The 17,028-nt window shown below is 40.7% G+C and overlaps 1 protein-coding gene across 3 annotated transcripts in view; it reads left to right on the top strand.

Moving 5' to 3' along the window:
- The first annotated feature begins 293 nt into the window (after positions 1–293).
- The window catches only part of sema6cb (semaphorin 6Cb), a 79,504-nt gene continuing 62,769 nt past the window's right edge, over positions 294–17,028 (top strand). For all 3 annotated transcript variants that reach the window (XM_067237593.1, XM_067237594.1, XM_067237592.1), the window contains exons 1-2: positions 294–435; positions 11,913–12,019. The gene's annotated coding sequence lies outside the window, so the exon portion shown is untranslated. The remainder of the gene's footprint in view (positions 436–11,912; positions 12,020–17,028) is intronic.

The following is a 17,028-nucleotide window of genomic DNA, read 5'->3' as shown; positions in this document are numbered from 1 at the left end:
TGGATGCTGGTCTGGATCAGGTTACAGCGTTCCAGTTGTACTGTAGCCCTGCAAAAATTTCAACTTCACAAAAGTAAGATGTGGTAGGCGGAGTGAAACACAATTGCTTGAACAGAAACGTACCAAACATAGTCTAGTAGCCTACCATTCCTTACTCTGCTATTGGACTAACTGCCTGCCAATACAGTACAAGGGCGTGTCTTTGCGGAGGCTGCTATTTTGCTGGTGAAGTATGTTGTGATACAGCTCGAGCGCTTCTGGGTGACTCAGTCATAGTAAGAGGCGCTCTTTTGCTGCTTTCGCGCGCTGGGAATATAACCTTTTCGGAAAAATAACATATCTACTCAACGCAACTGTACTGCGACTTTATGTTTGCATAATACAAGGCTTCGCTCTCCCGAACCCTACTGCGAACACGTTGAACGTGAGAAAACGGTAAGAACTCTACTCATACTTCTTGTGACACTTTTCCGTCTCAGTCCTGCTGATGTTGCTGCAGCTGCACTTTCTCATTTATTAAAGATGTCCTTTTGTGGTTTCTCAAATGTAGGCTGTAAAGGCAATGAACACTTGATAGCATCCGTTTTTCAAGGTGACAAGCATATCGAGTCATTTTCTGCCAGTCCAAACAATTGTACATTTACCGTATGCTTCTGACATAACTCTACATGTTAGTAGGCTACTCGGTATACCGAGTCTTCATAGTTGTTACCACTTACCAAGACTACGTTGAATCTGGCTATGAATTTTGGGGGTTGTGACAAATTGTGCATTAATATTGACCAGGTTAAGATTGACTGTGCCTTGTATCTACACAGCATTTGTGTATAGGCTACAAGTTATATAATATTATATTAATATGCTCTGTCTGGGGATATTTTCACTGTTTGGCATGCCTCACTTCAACCCTATCCGTAGGTGTCAGTCCAACTGAATAAATGTGTTATACTGCACAAAGTATAGCTGTCCATTAACAGAAGAAAAACAGGTTGTTCTTTCGGGGAATTGTGCGGAAACCTACGTGAATAGGCTACTTTTAGTTCAATATGCTACTGGACATTTTCTTTAACAAAACAAAGTACGTAACAGAACCAAAAATGCTGTGGATGGGCGGCTTAGACATCGTGAAATACAGTCCGTCTTGTAGCCTAAATGGTTAGGTTATGTTTTAAAATCGTGTGTAAATGAAAAAATTATACAAACCTACTAAATATTTCCTAGTTATTTTGGTCAAAGAACCCTTTTGGACAGTTTTTCTTTCTGTCCATTTCGTCATTGGCTTCACTCTTTCTGATCTCTTTTGAGTCCCTTATTGGACTCACCTTATTTGTTTCACCTATGCTGGCCCAGCTGGTATTCAACTTGTTGACTTGCAAGCCACATTCTAAATATGAATTATGTGAATTCCACACTGAGTTTATTCACAGTGCAAACTTAGCAATGGTTGTGGCTTTTCTAGAATTTTACATAATAAATGTTCGTCAGACAGTCGTCGCGATTTCTTACATGTAAACCTACCGTATAATTACACTAGATATTTTACAAAAATGCATGAATCACCATCAGTCACTCACATTTAATTGGATGAATATTTATCCCCAGGTTTATTAATCTATGGTATTAGTCTTCTTCCGCATAGAGCTGCATCTTATGTAGGCTACTGTATGCACAGGTCAATTAGTGGGCTGTTTGGTCATCCACAATACCCAAGGACTTTCATAGAATATGGCACTTTTTCCCTCATATATAGAATCAAAGGAATATTTAGTGTTTCGGCAGATTAACTTGTACACCACATCATGTACAATCTGCTGAGATTTGTACGCTTGTCATGGGTGCCACACGTTCAACAGATGCATTGTGCTAGATAGTAAGTTGGCCAAAAGAGGACCCATAGAACATGGGGTGAAATTGTACATGATGTTTGTGCAATCGCCCAACCCTCTTGTACAAGGTCCTTTAACATCTGCATTTGCGTTGCCCTTCCTATGCTGTCTCACACATAAGCACACACCTGGTAGTACCCAGCTCAATACAAATAGTTACTGTCATTTGAGTGGATTGGTGCATGATGGCAGTAAGCGAGTGTGGGAGAGAAATGTATCACGAGACAGTTTGTTCTTCCTCGTCTCCAAAAATTGAAAGCCAACCACTCGACTTTCATTTCTGCCCTGAAAGAGCTGCCACTCGGTTAGTATGGCTAATGGTGCATTCAGCCCAGGGTTTAATTTGATTTCCAATTTCCATTGGTCCTGTAGTTTTTGTCTTATCTGAAGTGGGGTCTGGTAGAGGTGCCATCCCAGTGCAGATGGCTATGTCTACCCTAATGGTCTGTAGGGTAATGAGGGTTGAAATAAGCTCTGTCCTAGGAACCCGGTACCATGGCTTAAGGATGTACAAAAGGGCCATTTCAACTACCTACTCTCACATTTGTTAACTTTCACTACCACTTAAAAATCGTCCCAAATATTTTTACGACCAGTGTAGTAGACCTTAATACCATAGTATTTTGTATGTTTGCTTAAAAAAAGAGGCCCATACAAATGAAGTACAGTGCTTCTCTCCTATTTTAAGCACAATATAACTTTTTACTGAATCCTTTAAGACCCATTGTTTTGGAGCCTTGAAAGTAACAATTTGTCTGAGCTGACTAAGCACTACCTCCGGCTCTCAAGGGCCGCTGAAGTCTAAAGAATGGCCTGGCAATGCGTTGTGCTTGAGGAAGCAACAGTTAATCTTAGCTCCTCATCCCCAGCATATGGGATTTTGTTTGTCCCTGTACCTGAGAGAATCACTGGACTGGCAACTCATATTTCATATTGATGGTAGTTTGTTTTCCATGGTTACTGGGCAGCCAGTGGAAACCCCATGTCTTTAGCTTGGACAGAGGTGAGGTGTAGAGGAAGGGAGGGGAGGCAAGGCCATCCCTCTCCGTGCCTGCCTCCTTGTGTCCAGTGAAGGGTCCCAGACCCCTGGGGAGTGAATTATTACCTGTCAGCCCAAGAGCCTTCCCATCATCCATAACCAAGGGCTCACTCTTGACAGGCCTGTCCCAGCTATCTGCTGAGACCACCAGGCCTTGGACCTTTTGGCTGACCCTCTCCCCTTGGATGACCAGTGGTAAGAATTCACATGAACATGTTGCACCAAGCATTGCAAATGGATGAAGTAGGGGTAGCATGACTTTACGCCTCATAGATCATGCATGGCAACTGAAGAGGGGCCTCAGTCATTGTGCTGGCTATACCTGTGGAGCTGGTTGCCAGAAGTTTACCAGTCACCACAGTGTTTTGATTGCTCTTGAGGTTTTTCAGGGGTGTAACATCAATAGTAACTATATCAAGAGTGAATTAGGTTTTACTATAGGTAATAATGCCAGAAACATTAAGATTAAGTTAAAGATGAATGTTTTGTTGATTGAAGTAGTAGATACGGGACTTTCATTGATCCTCAATGGGAAATTAGTCATATTATATATCAAAACATATCTTTCCTATTCACTCTCTTTAGAAATGTGAATGAAGTCTGTGATAGTCTGGTAATTACTGCTGATTACTTCAAACGAACACATGCAGTGGCTGCCCTCCTGTCACTCTAATGTAGTAAGCATAGGACAGGATAAACAGTACAATCATATTTGGGAGTTAAAATGCTGGAGTTCAGTCGAAGAGTTTAGGAAAGAGGGAAGAAAAACTTCATAATGGTGGCAGACCACAAGCTGGACAAGTGACAAACCTAGTCTCTTCTTTCCAGACTGACTGTCTTCCTGAGGTTTTGTCAAACGCTTTTCAGAAACATTAACCCCTTGTCAAACATTGGCTCTGGACATTCTGCCAATCCACTGATGCTGTGGACAAGAATGTTGGGTATAGCTGACTTGTTTATGGTCCATGAAGTTACAGAGAGGAAATGATCCAGCATTTAGAGGGGAAATATAATCTACACTCTGCCATGTCAGCAAATCAAATATAATGTATGCATTTAGCTTGGTAAAGGTCTCCTGAGTTTTATTTAGGGCTATACTTTTACATGTTTATGTTATAACTTACTTAAGTTTCCTTACTACAGTGGGAAGGTTGCTAGTATCATCATGTGATTTAGGATTGTCAGTTTATTTTAAGTTCTATGCTATTGAGTAATTCAAGACAATGTTTATTTATATATTATATATTTTAACTTTCTCAAAGATTCTGCTAAATTTTCTGTGAGTGTGTGTGTGCTCTGAAAGAAATAAGGCTTTATATCTATATTTGTGCATTGTGCTTAATTAATAGTCAATGACAGCAAGGATTGCCAGACCATATGTCTAGTTGCCATTTTTCTAAATGCTAAGCAGTACATTTTCAACCACAATCCCTCAAAACTACAATGGCAACAAATGACCAAAGGAGCAAATACATCATCCTTCAAGATTATTATAACCATGCATAGCAGTGGGCATTCAAAACTCCTCTCCATGGGTTGTTTAGTGTAGGAAATAAACCATTTTGCAGCAGAATGGTTTCCCCCATGCTCCTCATCATATGGAATTTGAGGAAAAGCCTGAGCTAACAAAACAAGCTTCCTGGTGAATTGCAGTTGGCCATAGGCAGTATTGATTTCTGCAGTGCTAGCAGAGACTAAAGGTGCAGTGGTTTGTGTTCCAGATGATCTCTTAATCACTTCATAATGAGGGCAGCCCTTACAACTCATCGATTAACCGCTCATGCAGAAAGTGCAGCAAGCCGTCTCTAAAACTACACAATCCTGTCCACAACTTTTCTGGCCCCGGCTAGCAGAGTGTTTTCTTTGGGCTAAGCTGCATCATAAAGCATTCAATGTTGTTCAAGAATACATGTGTCTTAGCAGTGTTGCAATAATAGTCTTATTTCAGTCACTAGATGTTTTGTGCATGCATGTTGGTTGCGAGAAATGAATGTGTTAGTAAGTCCCTGTATGTTAGTTTTTTTTTTATCAAAATACTTTTGTTGGCAATGTGAACAACCCAGAAAACCGTTGCACTGAACATGATCCAGAATCTCAAGTGTGCGAGCACATGGGGTGTTGTTCTTGGAAATTAACTCACATTTCCCGACCATGTAGGAAAGATCAGCAAAGTGTGCACAGAGTAAGAGAGATTTGGTGAAAGAGTTAGAAATATCGAGCAAAATATTTATTGAATTGATATTTGGTAATGTGCGAAGACACAGAAAAAAGTATATAGAATTCATGATGAGATTAGGATGAAATGTTGAATGAGATGAATAGGGTTTCAAAGCGGTTCTTAAAGGGTGTGAATACTTTTTCAAGGCACTGTAAATATGTGATGGTACTATTGTCTAATTTGGCACACATTGCTGCACAGGGGTTTAGTACCTGTCAAACCCATTCAGAGTTATGATCATGTCTCATCGTAGCTTATTGAACATTTGGGAAATGAGTATTTTTATGATCCCAAAACGTGAAATGAAGCAGGAAATTAAAAACCCATGATAACATTTTCTGCCTGCCTTAAGTCACAGATGCCTCATCATAGCCAATTCAAGCTCTGCATATACTCAAAAGGTGGGTGGCACTCATTTACACAAAGTGTTTTGATTAAACCCATCCCTTTTAGAGAATGGTGCAGTATCATGCCACTTTTTTTGGGGGGGGGGGGGGGGGGGGGAATTGGGCTAGTCCCACACTTGTTTAGTGTGCCATGCCACATCTGATTTCCCAGTATGTGTGTGTATTTTTTGCTTTTGTGTGAATGTGTCATTTTTTTTTTTTACACTTAATCTTTGAGCGATGTTGTGATATCAGATATTTGCTTTATTTGGTGGCTTTAAGATTAGTTCCTAAATGAACTCTTAGCCTGGTCATTTCCTTAAGTTTCTAAGAACTCCTAACCCTTTCTCCTAATAAGATCTATTTTTAAAACGAGTCTGTTGCGGAATAGGGACAGGGGGTTGTGTGTGTGTGTGTGGGTGGGGGGGTGTTCATAACACTAAATCTACTCTGGGCACCACGCCAGGTTTGGTAAAATTGCCCCCGTCTTCTCTGTGGAGCACTCTTTCCATTCCACGGGTGGGTCAGAATTTACCATGTACGCAGTGACTCATCAACCCAGATGTACTGTATGTGCATGTGTGTTGGGATCTGTCAAGATATTGACTTGTTATTTTATCTATATGGGAGGACAGAATTTCTGTTGCAAACATTTGTACACACCCATGGTCAGTCTTTTGCACACCAACTTCAGTACTTGTACACATACCACACTCGCTTTCTTTCTCTGGTCCAGTGCATCCCAAGCGACTTCATTTGATCCTCTTTTATTGCTTTTGCACATTCTCTCTCTGCCTTGACAGTCTCTCCCTAAGGAGCAATTGCTGGTGACTGACGGTATGAAAAACATCTCAAGGTAAACAAGGCTAAATCTGCAGAGCCTGATATTACTTAAATACGTCATCTTACGGTGAGGAGACTTAACAGACAAACCTCCATCACATCCTCATCACCTAATCTGAGAGGACTCAACTCACCCCAGAGGAAATTGCTATCCTGCTCAATACTCCCCAACCCCCCAACAATGTACCACAAATATTTTCCAAAATGATGTAGTCGTAAAGTAAATAGAAAGAAGATATTGGACTACGGGGTGCAGGAGGTTAAATTGGTTAAATTTAAGAAGGTCCCAATCTTGGAGTTGATGTGTCCATTGACTGTTTAATGGAAGGAATATTTCATGTAACTAACCCAGTCCCCTACAAAGAGGCGTTCAGTACCCTCTTCTGTGGTGTGTCGTATTAGCTTTTTGCCTCATCAGCTGGACCTCTTTTTGGTGTGAAAATTGAATATGTAATGGAGGAAAAACTCAGGTCAGTGAAAACAATGATGCAGCTTTTCACCTAAAGACCCTTTTAATTAAATGTTCTTTTAATTAAGCAGTAGCATAATAGCTATGTCCATCTGTCAAGGCCCTTGCCATGGCAGTGCAGAATGTATTTTCCCTCACTTGGCTTTGGAGGTCCCTGACTTCTATTACATGTGCCATTCAGTCAAATGTATTTTTTTCTTAGAGATTAGCATGATAATGCCCAACAGAGGGACGGTAGTGGAGAGTTATCCCAGAGCTGCTAATCAGATTCACTGTGTGCAAGACCCTGGCTATCATCATACTGAATGTACAATCATCAGTTAAACTAACAGTCTGAATTCTGGAATAAATCTCCAATATCATAGACTGACTGTCAGTGGATGGGAGGACGAATTATGTGCCATGTCTCTCATTGTGTTCAGGATATTGTATTGTGCTAACTAGATCTTTCCCCAGTGTAATTATGCTATGTTAATGCCAACCCCCTGGTGTCCCAATTCCACAGCCAGGGTTGTTCAGTTGTCAAATAAAAGGTATGTCGCTTGATATTGGGCAGAGCGAAGAAATGTGTGTTTGAGTTAGGTTTACCCACCAGTGCCACTCTTGAAACACGAGCACATCCTGGACAGTCATTCAGGCCTTCAATTGGGTGAAAGGGAGTCGTAGGGAAAGCCCTCGGCCAAACTTGGAGCCCTGGTTTAAGCTGGAGGGTTGGACGTGGGTCAGACCACCTTGAATTCCTCAGCAGGATTGATTGTGTTGGCAGTGGACAGGGTTAGCTGCTGCTCTTTCCTCTGACATGAGGACTTTGTTAACGTCTGACACACACCAGACAGCGGCCCCAAAGACAAATCCCTGTCATGCTCTGAGGGCCCCAGGAAGGTCAAAAGTGAGGAGCTAAGGGGGGAGGTGGCATGACCTGCATACTGATTGATTTTGTTTTTGGGTGCCTGGAGACTGGGGCCACAGTTAGGGGGAGGGGTTCACAGGGGTCGAGTCGCTTGCCCCTGCCCCATGTTGAGAACAAAATGTGGTTAGAATAAATGGTGAGAGAGGAGTACTCACAACATGCCCTACTCATCTGTGTGTGTGTGTGTTTTCACTTTCATTGAAATACTACACTTTTCCACGTTAGACAGCTACACGGAAGAACAGAATCAACAGAGCCAACATTTAGCCTACACCAAGTTCACAGTTGGTTGCTCTCTGCACTTCAGTACATAGTTGAATTCCGTACTAGGAATTCTGTACTTTCCTAGACCACATCAGTGTGTCTGTTGTTTAAACTGTTGACATGGAGTAGGCTACAGTACGACTTGGCCTGTCTCTTGCAGTTCTTTTGTATAACAATATATGCCTCCCCCCACAGATACACTTTGTAAGCAAAAGGTTGATCTTATAGTGCTATGTTTTACAAAAGTGACTATTCAAAGGGTGAACTAGGACAGATACAAATTGAAATGTTATATTTCATATATGTTCATATATAATGTTATATATACCCATTGCCATATTAAAACAGTGACTTTGATTTGTTTACATAGTAAATGCTCAATTTTGCTCAAAAGGTTTGCTAGATATACTGCAGATCATAATGAGCATTTAGCAATGGCATTGAATCAGAAATACTCTTGCTGTTTAGTATTAGGTGTAGTATGCTTTCAAGACAATACCACCACATTTTTTATTTTTTAATGATGACTTCAAATGGATAATACCATTTTGGAGAACCATATGGTCAACCTATAAGTTTGGAGCACAGTCGGTGGTGCACCACCCATTGTGACATGGTGCTTCAAAGCTGTGGATGATCTCTACAAGTACGTAATGCAGAGCCCTGGACGGACCTGATCCTTCATCCTGGGGTATGATCCTGGATGATGAGCGGCTAAGTCTTTCCGCCTTAGGCTCCATGATTAATCAAGTTGCTGCCAGCACAGAAGAGACTGAGAGGGGGCATGGAGTTCACCCACCATCCCTTTCCTCAATGTCTTCCTCCCTGTTCTCAGTTACTCTCTGTTTCCTAGGGATGTGTGGTTCTTCTTTATGGGGGCCAAACACGGAACTGCAAAGGCACCCATTGAGTTTCTACCTTTTTTCTTACTACTCATCTTCTATGGCGGGCTGAATGAATGTATGAATGTTTTTATATTTGGTACACTGTTTGGGAACAGTCTCCTGATTCTTTTCACCAAAGTTCAAGTCTGCGGCTCAAGCACTCGAGCCACCAATGGGTCAAAGTTGGACGAAACTTTTGAATCGTATACCCGATTAGAAAAAAATTAGGTACAATGGAATTCCTTGGGTCAAGCCTAGTTTAATAGTGCAGTAAGCGAAAATATGTTTTGGCTGATAACTGTTGTTTTGTGCTGTGATTTCAAGTTATGTCTCTGGTTTGAAACCATGATTCTTGTTTATGCCTTGCTGGACTGCTTGGCCAGATCATTCCTGCTTGTTATGTTTATCCTTTTTTGTACTCTTGGCTGATGAACTCTGGTTCCCTGAAGACATTCTTTCCTATTTCACTGTTAATGATCTGTATCCCAAAGACGGTAGTAGAAGCACAAAGTATCAGGTGCAAGATGTCTTTGTCCTTCCAATAGTTATGTGTGAACACTTCTGATGAGATTATAGAATGCTCCTTTCAGACTTGCTAAAACAAGTCATAAATAAACATCTTCTAACATGGTTTAGAAGCCAATTCTTTTCATTTTCTCAGTTTCCTGTGGTAAGCAATGGGCGTTTATGTTTCCTCAAGACTTGAGTTGCAGCCCAGACTGAACAGAACTGCTATAGCTCTGGGGGTGGAATAGTTCCTCTCAGTTCTACAGGATAAACTATACACAGTCGGAACAGATTAAGCTGGCACGGCTAGTACCAGACCCTCCTTTGATAACGTTTCCCTGAAGTGTGCAGTATGTTTCATAATGTGTTTCTCTAAGTTGTTCCTCGTTCTACTTTGATCATATCTTCAGTGAAAAACGTATTGCTATAGAGACCCCTTTACAGACACTTTTAAATTGATTCGCACATGCGATATGGTCAGAGCCTCATTGAACTAGACCAATGGTTTACCTGTATTCAGTGCAAAATTACTTTGATTTGTCGATATTGCATTGACCAGTTGTTGGTAGATGGAGCCAAAATTAAGTCATTCAGACAACTTTTAACAGGTGGCTTATTGATCTTCAGTGTTGATTGAATTGTGCATCCCTTGTCTTACTTTCTTCATTACTTCTTCTTACTACTTCTCAAATTATAAAGCAATTTGAAGTCTGGAACCTTTTAATGCATTTAAAAAAAGTACATTTCTGTGTAACCCCGAGTGAAGTTCATCTATTGTGGTACGCTTGTTGATTGAGTACCAACATTTGTTAATATTATTTCCAGCACCCTCCCACCACCCCACAAAAAAAGAAGATAACTATATCACGTTGGCCAGGGTCCAACACATTTCCAAATTCCCCCAGATAGGGCTATATGGGCTATTAGTATTGCATTTGAGACCATGGGAGATAAATAAGCTAGATGGTTCATTTAAGGTTTAGGAGACTTACCAGCAGCATGTGGCTGCCATCTGATCAGGTTGCTAATCTATGGGCTGCTGCTTTACACAAAAAACAATTGCAGACAATTTATAGTTAACCTAATTCAATCCAACTTCAAGTACACACGAACGTTGAAAGGGAGAGTCAAGAATTTCATGACTGAAGGAATTTCACAGAACAATTATCAGGTTAACGCGTTCCATAACATTATGTCTTATAGTTGCGATTGATGTTTCAAGACTGACTCAAACTGAGTTCTTGTGGTGTTTCCAACTGGTGTTTTGGGGTTCATTTCTGAAAATTATTGTGGCAGTGGTACCTATAAACCGTAATTTTTTTAATGATTTGTTTCTTTGTGTGGTGGCATACTGCTTGTCTCTGATGTGTCCACCCGTGGATCCAGTGTGTTGGTACAGGGTTGAGGCTTGATTAACTCCTCATACTGTAACTCACAATATAAGCGGGATACATTGCAAGCAAAGTTACATCCTATGGTTTGAGATTTTCAAGCAGCAGATTATTCTCAACCTTATCTTATTTTCCAAATCAAGCTTCATTTAGGTAGGTGTCAGCTTTTTCAAAAAGAGCAGCATTGCTTATCAAACCACCACACCTTCATTTATTTAGCTGCACCATGTCCTGTTGAAGGGTACAGAGTCCGAAAAAGTTAGATTTCTCAAACCACTCTGCACTAAGTGGTGATCTGGCAAGAACTAAATCACATTGAGCAGATTTTCAGAACAGATTGTGTTCTGAGATGCCTTGAGATTTTGGCAGCTTTAAGTCTATGATTTATTCCCTACATGTTACATCTTATTTGAACTATTTTGTGGGTTGCTTATAAGTACGAGTTGATTATAAATTCTGATATAGTATGGATTATGTAGACAACATTATCTTAAATTATATTATTGAGGTTATTTGCATATTAAATACATACTGTAGATTACATGTATAATACCATGGCTTGCCTAAGTATTGATAGAATGGTTGGAGCATTAATTTGAAATAGGTGCACACCACCACTGCACAGCTACTGAAATGAGTATCTCTCTTCATGAAACCTGTAAAAATAACAATATTTCTGCTTGGTAAAATAGCTTGTCTGCTATACTAATGTGTTGACAGCTGACAAAGCAGCACAGCACGAAGAATCAACTGATATTATTAGTATGCAGAGTTAGTGAATAAATAATAAACATATTGTGTTGGCTCACCTAATCAACAAGACTGTCAGTGCTGAGGAACTTCATTCAGCAGATGGCCACACTTTTCTGTAACATACTAATTGATGCATGATGCTGATGGAAAGATTTGATTGACATGGTACTCAAACTCTGAGGTGTGAAGTTCTGTAATGTATGGTTAAAAACCTGACTGGGACTGTTCTGAGAATGTCTTTGATTCACACTAAAATAATCTCATGACATGTCTATAACCTTTGCTATAGACATTATGTTATTATGAGATTATTTTAGTGTAAATATATAAATAAATATGTATTTATTTTTGCTTCCCTTCAGATGGACACTGGGATATCACTCTGGGCCACCATACTCATCAGCTACAACTAAGCATCCGACAGTGCCTCATCACAAGATCTTGGGGTTTTGATTGATTGGAGCAAAAGGTAAAAGCGCATTGTATCAGGGTTGTTATTAAATTAATGTTGGAGCTTGATTGGAAGTCATCTCAAGACATGAATGCACTCTAAACAGTTTTGTACAGCCTTGGAATTCCTAATATGTATGAATTGTATGGGTTTAATGAGGGAGCAGAATGGTCTGCTAGTTGGATGAATAGTATGACAACTTGATTAATGGATAGTGCTGGAAATGTAATTAAGACAGTTTTAATTTCAGTGATTGCACATATTTTTTCATTAATATTTAAATCATTTTAAGGGGTTAGTTAACAAGAAGTATGTAGGCTTTAAATGTGCTGTAAGGAAATTGTTATCATGTGCAACATGATGACAATTTAAAAGTCAACATGTGTGTCTACAGTGACCAACTGACATAAACAAAAGCAAGGGAGAACTAGGCCAAGCTGCAGTGGTACCAGCCCAGATCATCAAATGGGTGGGCTGTACCAGATGGTTGGCCAAGTGCCCACCTGCTATGACCTTGTAACAACAAGAACATTTTCATGAATGTCTTAGCAAGGCAAAGGCATGTAACCTGCATAGGTGTCCGTCTTGCTTACGGTTTGCTACTCGAATGTTGAACATTTCTGTGCTACATTGTCTATTCACAACCTCCTAAGCCATCCACTTGACTAAATGAGTACATCCTTGGAGAACTTTCCCCCTCTGTCACCAAAAAGAGCATGTTTTCTCTGGCTGCATTCCTAATTAACCTGCCATTTGGCCTACGTAAACTCTAAGAAGCGTGGCCCAAACCTTCCTCAATTTCTTTTATACCCTGTGCCTGAAATTGAGCAACTGAAGCAAAGAGTGACTGCAACCAACAGCCTGACACTGTGCCATCTGGAGTGGTTTTAGAATAGGAAAGGAACTACGATGAACAGAGCCCGATGTGAGATGGTGTGGAGTTGAGATTTGAGGTGACAGAAGTACAATTGTGGGGAGGAGATATCGGGGGTGAATGGTGAGAAGCTTTTTTAAGTCAACTGAACTTACGCCCTTGTCATCAAACTTGCATGCATCAGTGATTGGGTCTTGAACTATGAGATTTATTGACTTTGTACCATGGCGAGTACCTAACTTCGGATTGTTTCCTCCACATTTAACATGTTGTTAATGATACTGTATGTCATCCAAGACCCTCATTCTCTCAGACACAAAGATGGCGTCTTCTGGGATGGATTTTGGAACCTCAAAGTTAAGAGGGACTGAAAAATAGTATTCCCTATGAGCTGCACAACAAAGGCTGACAGTTGAGGCAAGAGGAGGTCACAGGCAGAATTAGCGGCCTCCTTCAGTTCTTCCCCACAAATTGGTTGCTGGGGAAGCCAAAAAAAGAGACTTGAGACTGTTCTCTGCTTCCTTAGTAGCTTGTTAATTCTTCCAGCTGTGGCCAGAGGGGAAATGCTTGCGCAAACGCTACCCCTTCAAAAAAGGCTGCCCTCCACCCCCCGCCCCCCACCCCCTCCATCATCCAACTGTATCCTTCAGGGGTTTGTTAATCCTGTGCCTGGTCATGGTGGGCAGATCGCAGAAGGCTTTTCAAAGCTCTTCACTGGCTGGTCTTCAAAGTCACAGGGAGATGGGGTTTGAGAAGGTGTGTGTTTGTGTGTGGGGAGGGGGGGGGGGGGGGTAGCGAGGCTCACAGCTAGCCAACTTGTTCAGATGCTCAGAAAGGGGTCACCTTAGCTTTCACCTGCACAATCCCAAAGGTAATGCTGCAGAGTCTCAAGGGAGAGACTACTTTGAGACAGGACAAAAAGATAGCAGCTTTAAACTTTTATCTTCATTTTGTGTTCCTGAACTGAATAGTATCTAATCACTTGAGTATAAGGAGGAAGGACAAAGCTTTGACCCTAGAGAGCATTAATAATGAATGTTTTTCAATCCAGGTTAGTGTCTAGTAAAGAATTACTATTAGTAATTCTGTTAAAAATGTTTTTGGGACAGCAATTTGCTTGATTGGGACAAGCTATTGCCGGCCAAGTTGAAATCAGCTGTCTTCACCTATTTTTTAAGTTAAGTTTAGTATTCCAGTGACACAATCTTTCAAGTTAATAACACATGGAAGTGTAATGGGGACACTCAATCTAATGACTTTACAAATATTCATCCTTGTGTAACTTTGCTACTTTAAACATACTTTTTACACAAAAGCATTATTCCAAGTGAAAGCAACCCGCTTTCATTAAAGACAATTGTAATTGTTTAAGTAGAAATCATCCAAGTTATTTGTCTCTGTTAGATTTCCTATGGCGTAATCAAGTGTCTTTTTTGCTTGGATAGTTAAGGGCATGTTCATTTAAACCCTTGATTACAATAAAAACAAAGATTTCGATAAAGGAGCCTTCACACCCAGCTTACACTTGCCTTCTTGTTTGTTTAACGAATGCAGCATGCTCGGGCAACCTAGTAATTAACTTAAGTGGACTCCTGGGGCGCTGGATTACGTTTTTCTTTTCTTCTTCCCCATCATGAAAGTGACGGGATGTGTGGCAAGGGTGACTCAGATCCAGTAGCCTCCTATCCTGCCATACTATAAAAATGTGCTGCTTAGACAACTACACAGTAGCTTCTCCTTCTGTAAAGGTTCACAATAAGTAGGATTTTGTCTAACTAAGGCTACATTAGTATACAAAATGTCGCTACCCTATTCAGTATGGGTGATTCCATAGCAAATACAGAGGAACTATTTTGCTCATTCTCAAGTTCTCTTGCTTAGAGTATGGTGATTTTGTCCGGTACATTTTTGTTCTCCATCAGTGAGGGGTTGTTTACTACTGTAAAAATAAATAAATGTTAAAACATATTTTTATCTTATTGACTCCAATTCGTGTAATTGATGTTCATACATTCCCTAGGTGCAGCATTAAGGGGATTGCTTTATTAATTGCCCATGAATGCTTTCTAATGGGTAATTGCAATCTGTTTACTGGAATGCAAATTTTCTCTGCTTGTGTTAATGCAGCTTGGTTATTGAGATGATAGCCACCCTGCTGAAGAATTCATATGTGAAATGATCATAGTACTATACTTGCTCCTATTTGTTTTGTCAGTAGAGGAATAAGATCTAAACCATTAAAGGAAGGTTGGTCTCTCAGAAACCCCTCCCCAATCACAACTCTGACTCCCTTAACACACACCCTTCAGATGGGTTCAGCTGCTAGCCAAAAAGAGCAGATGGATGAAGAAGAGGTAGACGGATAAGAATATAACTTTGATCAGCCCATAGAGGGGTTCAGTGTTAAAATGGAGTAACCACCACCACACACTCACACGCACATACGTACTTACTATAAAATACAACACTGTTTTCTTTCAGTCTATAAAGTTTGTTCACCTTGTTGGTGGTTATTTTCAATCACCTTCTCTCCAGGCTGTTTTAGCTGTCTCATCCACTGTTATAATTTATTCCCATCTCTTTTCTACCCTTATTTCCCATCCATCTTATCTTCACTCACCCAAGATTTTTCAATATGACTGTGATTGGAAAGCACATGGCATCAGTGAGCCAATCTCATCCCTATTCACAGTCTTCACGTCTCTGTGCCACCTCCTCCTGCATTGCTTCAATATGCTTGTCTCCAGCTTTTTGCGTTTTTGTTTCTGGCATTTTGTCCGTTATTTATTCAATTCACTTGCCTCCTGTAGGTATTTGAAATGGCAATGTAAGCAAAAGGCTTTGCTGTAAGCTCTAGGAAGTTTCACTGACCATGGACCTGTCATTACCTACAATCTCCCACCCTTCATCATCCACAACTAAAGCGCGCCCACACCATGTGCATGTCATGATTACCGTACGTACAAAAGGTGTAAAGGAAGATGGGCAGACAAGAGAAAAAGCAAGGTATCTAAGTGGGGTTTTTCATGAGCTGGAAAGAAATCGCTTTCAGATGCTCCATAAAGCTAAGGTCCTACTAACAAAAAGTGTTTCAAATTGAAAACGCTCAAAACTGCCAAACCACCATCTGGGTTTCCATGGTGATTCTGCACTCTGTGGCTGAAAGTGGAGAACTTCAATTCCATTACACTCTGATTGCCCTGTCAAGCACACTCTTGTGGAGGTGTTGTTCAGGTTTTGGCTCCTGGTCTCCTTAAGCATAAGGGGTCTGAGGAGCAAGGGATTGTTTTTGTTTTTTTACCCCTGTTTCAAGTTGTCAAGAGTTTTAATCCGAGACAGTCGACAGTTGGGGTCACTTTCTACAAGATAAGGCAAGTCTCAACTTTGAGGGACATTGCTCTTTATGCAATTCTGAGGACTTATATGAATCATATTCATAACACTAAAGTCAAATTCCAAAACACAACCCCAAGGAATTGTATCTGTGTTACTGTTTGCAATAAGGGGAAAACCCAACAAGTGTTGAAGCAATTGCCAACATGTATTCCTTACCTGACAGTATACGCCTTGGTGCCCAGTAATTATGCTTCAGTATGCCATGAAAAAAGCTTTGCTTGATTGGACAGCTGATAATTGCGTGTTCATGTGCGCAAGAATATAGTACGCTGGAGGGAGGAGTGGCCGGCGGAGAACAGGACACAGCAGGTAGAAACAGGTGCCATTACCTGGCTGAAGCGCATGCCATGAGAGAACAAACTGGTTCTCAGGAAAACACAACACTGGAAAGAACTCTGTATACCTCGTGTTGCTGATAGTCCTTTCTGAGTTTTTGCAGTGCCTCTAAACAGCGAAAATGGATTGGACAAGAATGGGCAAAGAGGAAAAAAATCAATAGCACTCGTCTAACTGCCAGTGCAAGACTCTACACACCTGTGTCTCAAAAAATCACCACCAACTGAAAAGAAAGTTGACTTAACTGTGTGTAGAGCAAAAAAAACTAGTCCCTGAATCACTGAATCCAGATTCTCAAATATGGTTTATCATCTCCCTTGGGTGTTTAGAAAAAATTATAGCCTACACAGACAACACGTCTCTGCATTCAGATTTGATATAACTGAAATTGGCAAATCAAACCTGGCCCAAAAGTGAGTGG

Source organism: Osmerus mordax, chromosome 6 (assembly GCF_038355195.1).
Source record: "Osmerus mordax isolate fOsmMor3 chromosome 6, fOsmMor3.pri, whole genome shotgun sequence".
Taxonomy (NCBI): Eukaryota; Metazoa; Chordata; class Actinopteri; order Osmeriformes; family Osmeridae; genus Osmerus; species Osmerus mordax.
The sequence above is the reverse complement of the archived record's forward strand: the minus strand, read 5'-3'. Positions and strand labels throughout refer to the sequence as shown.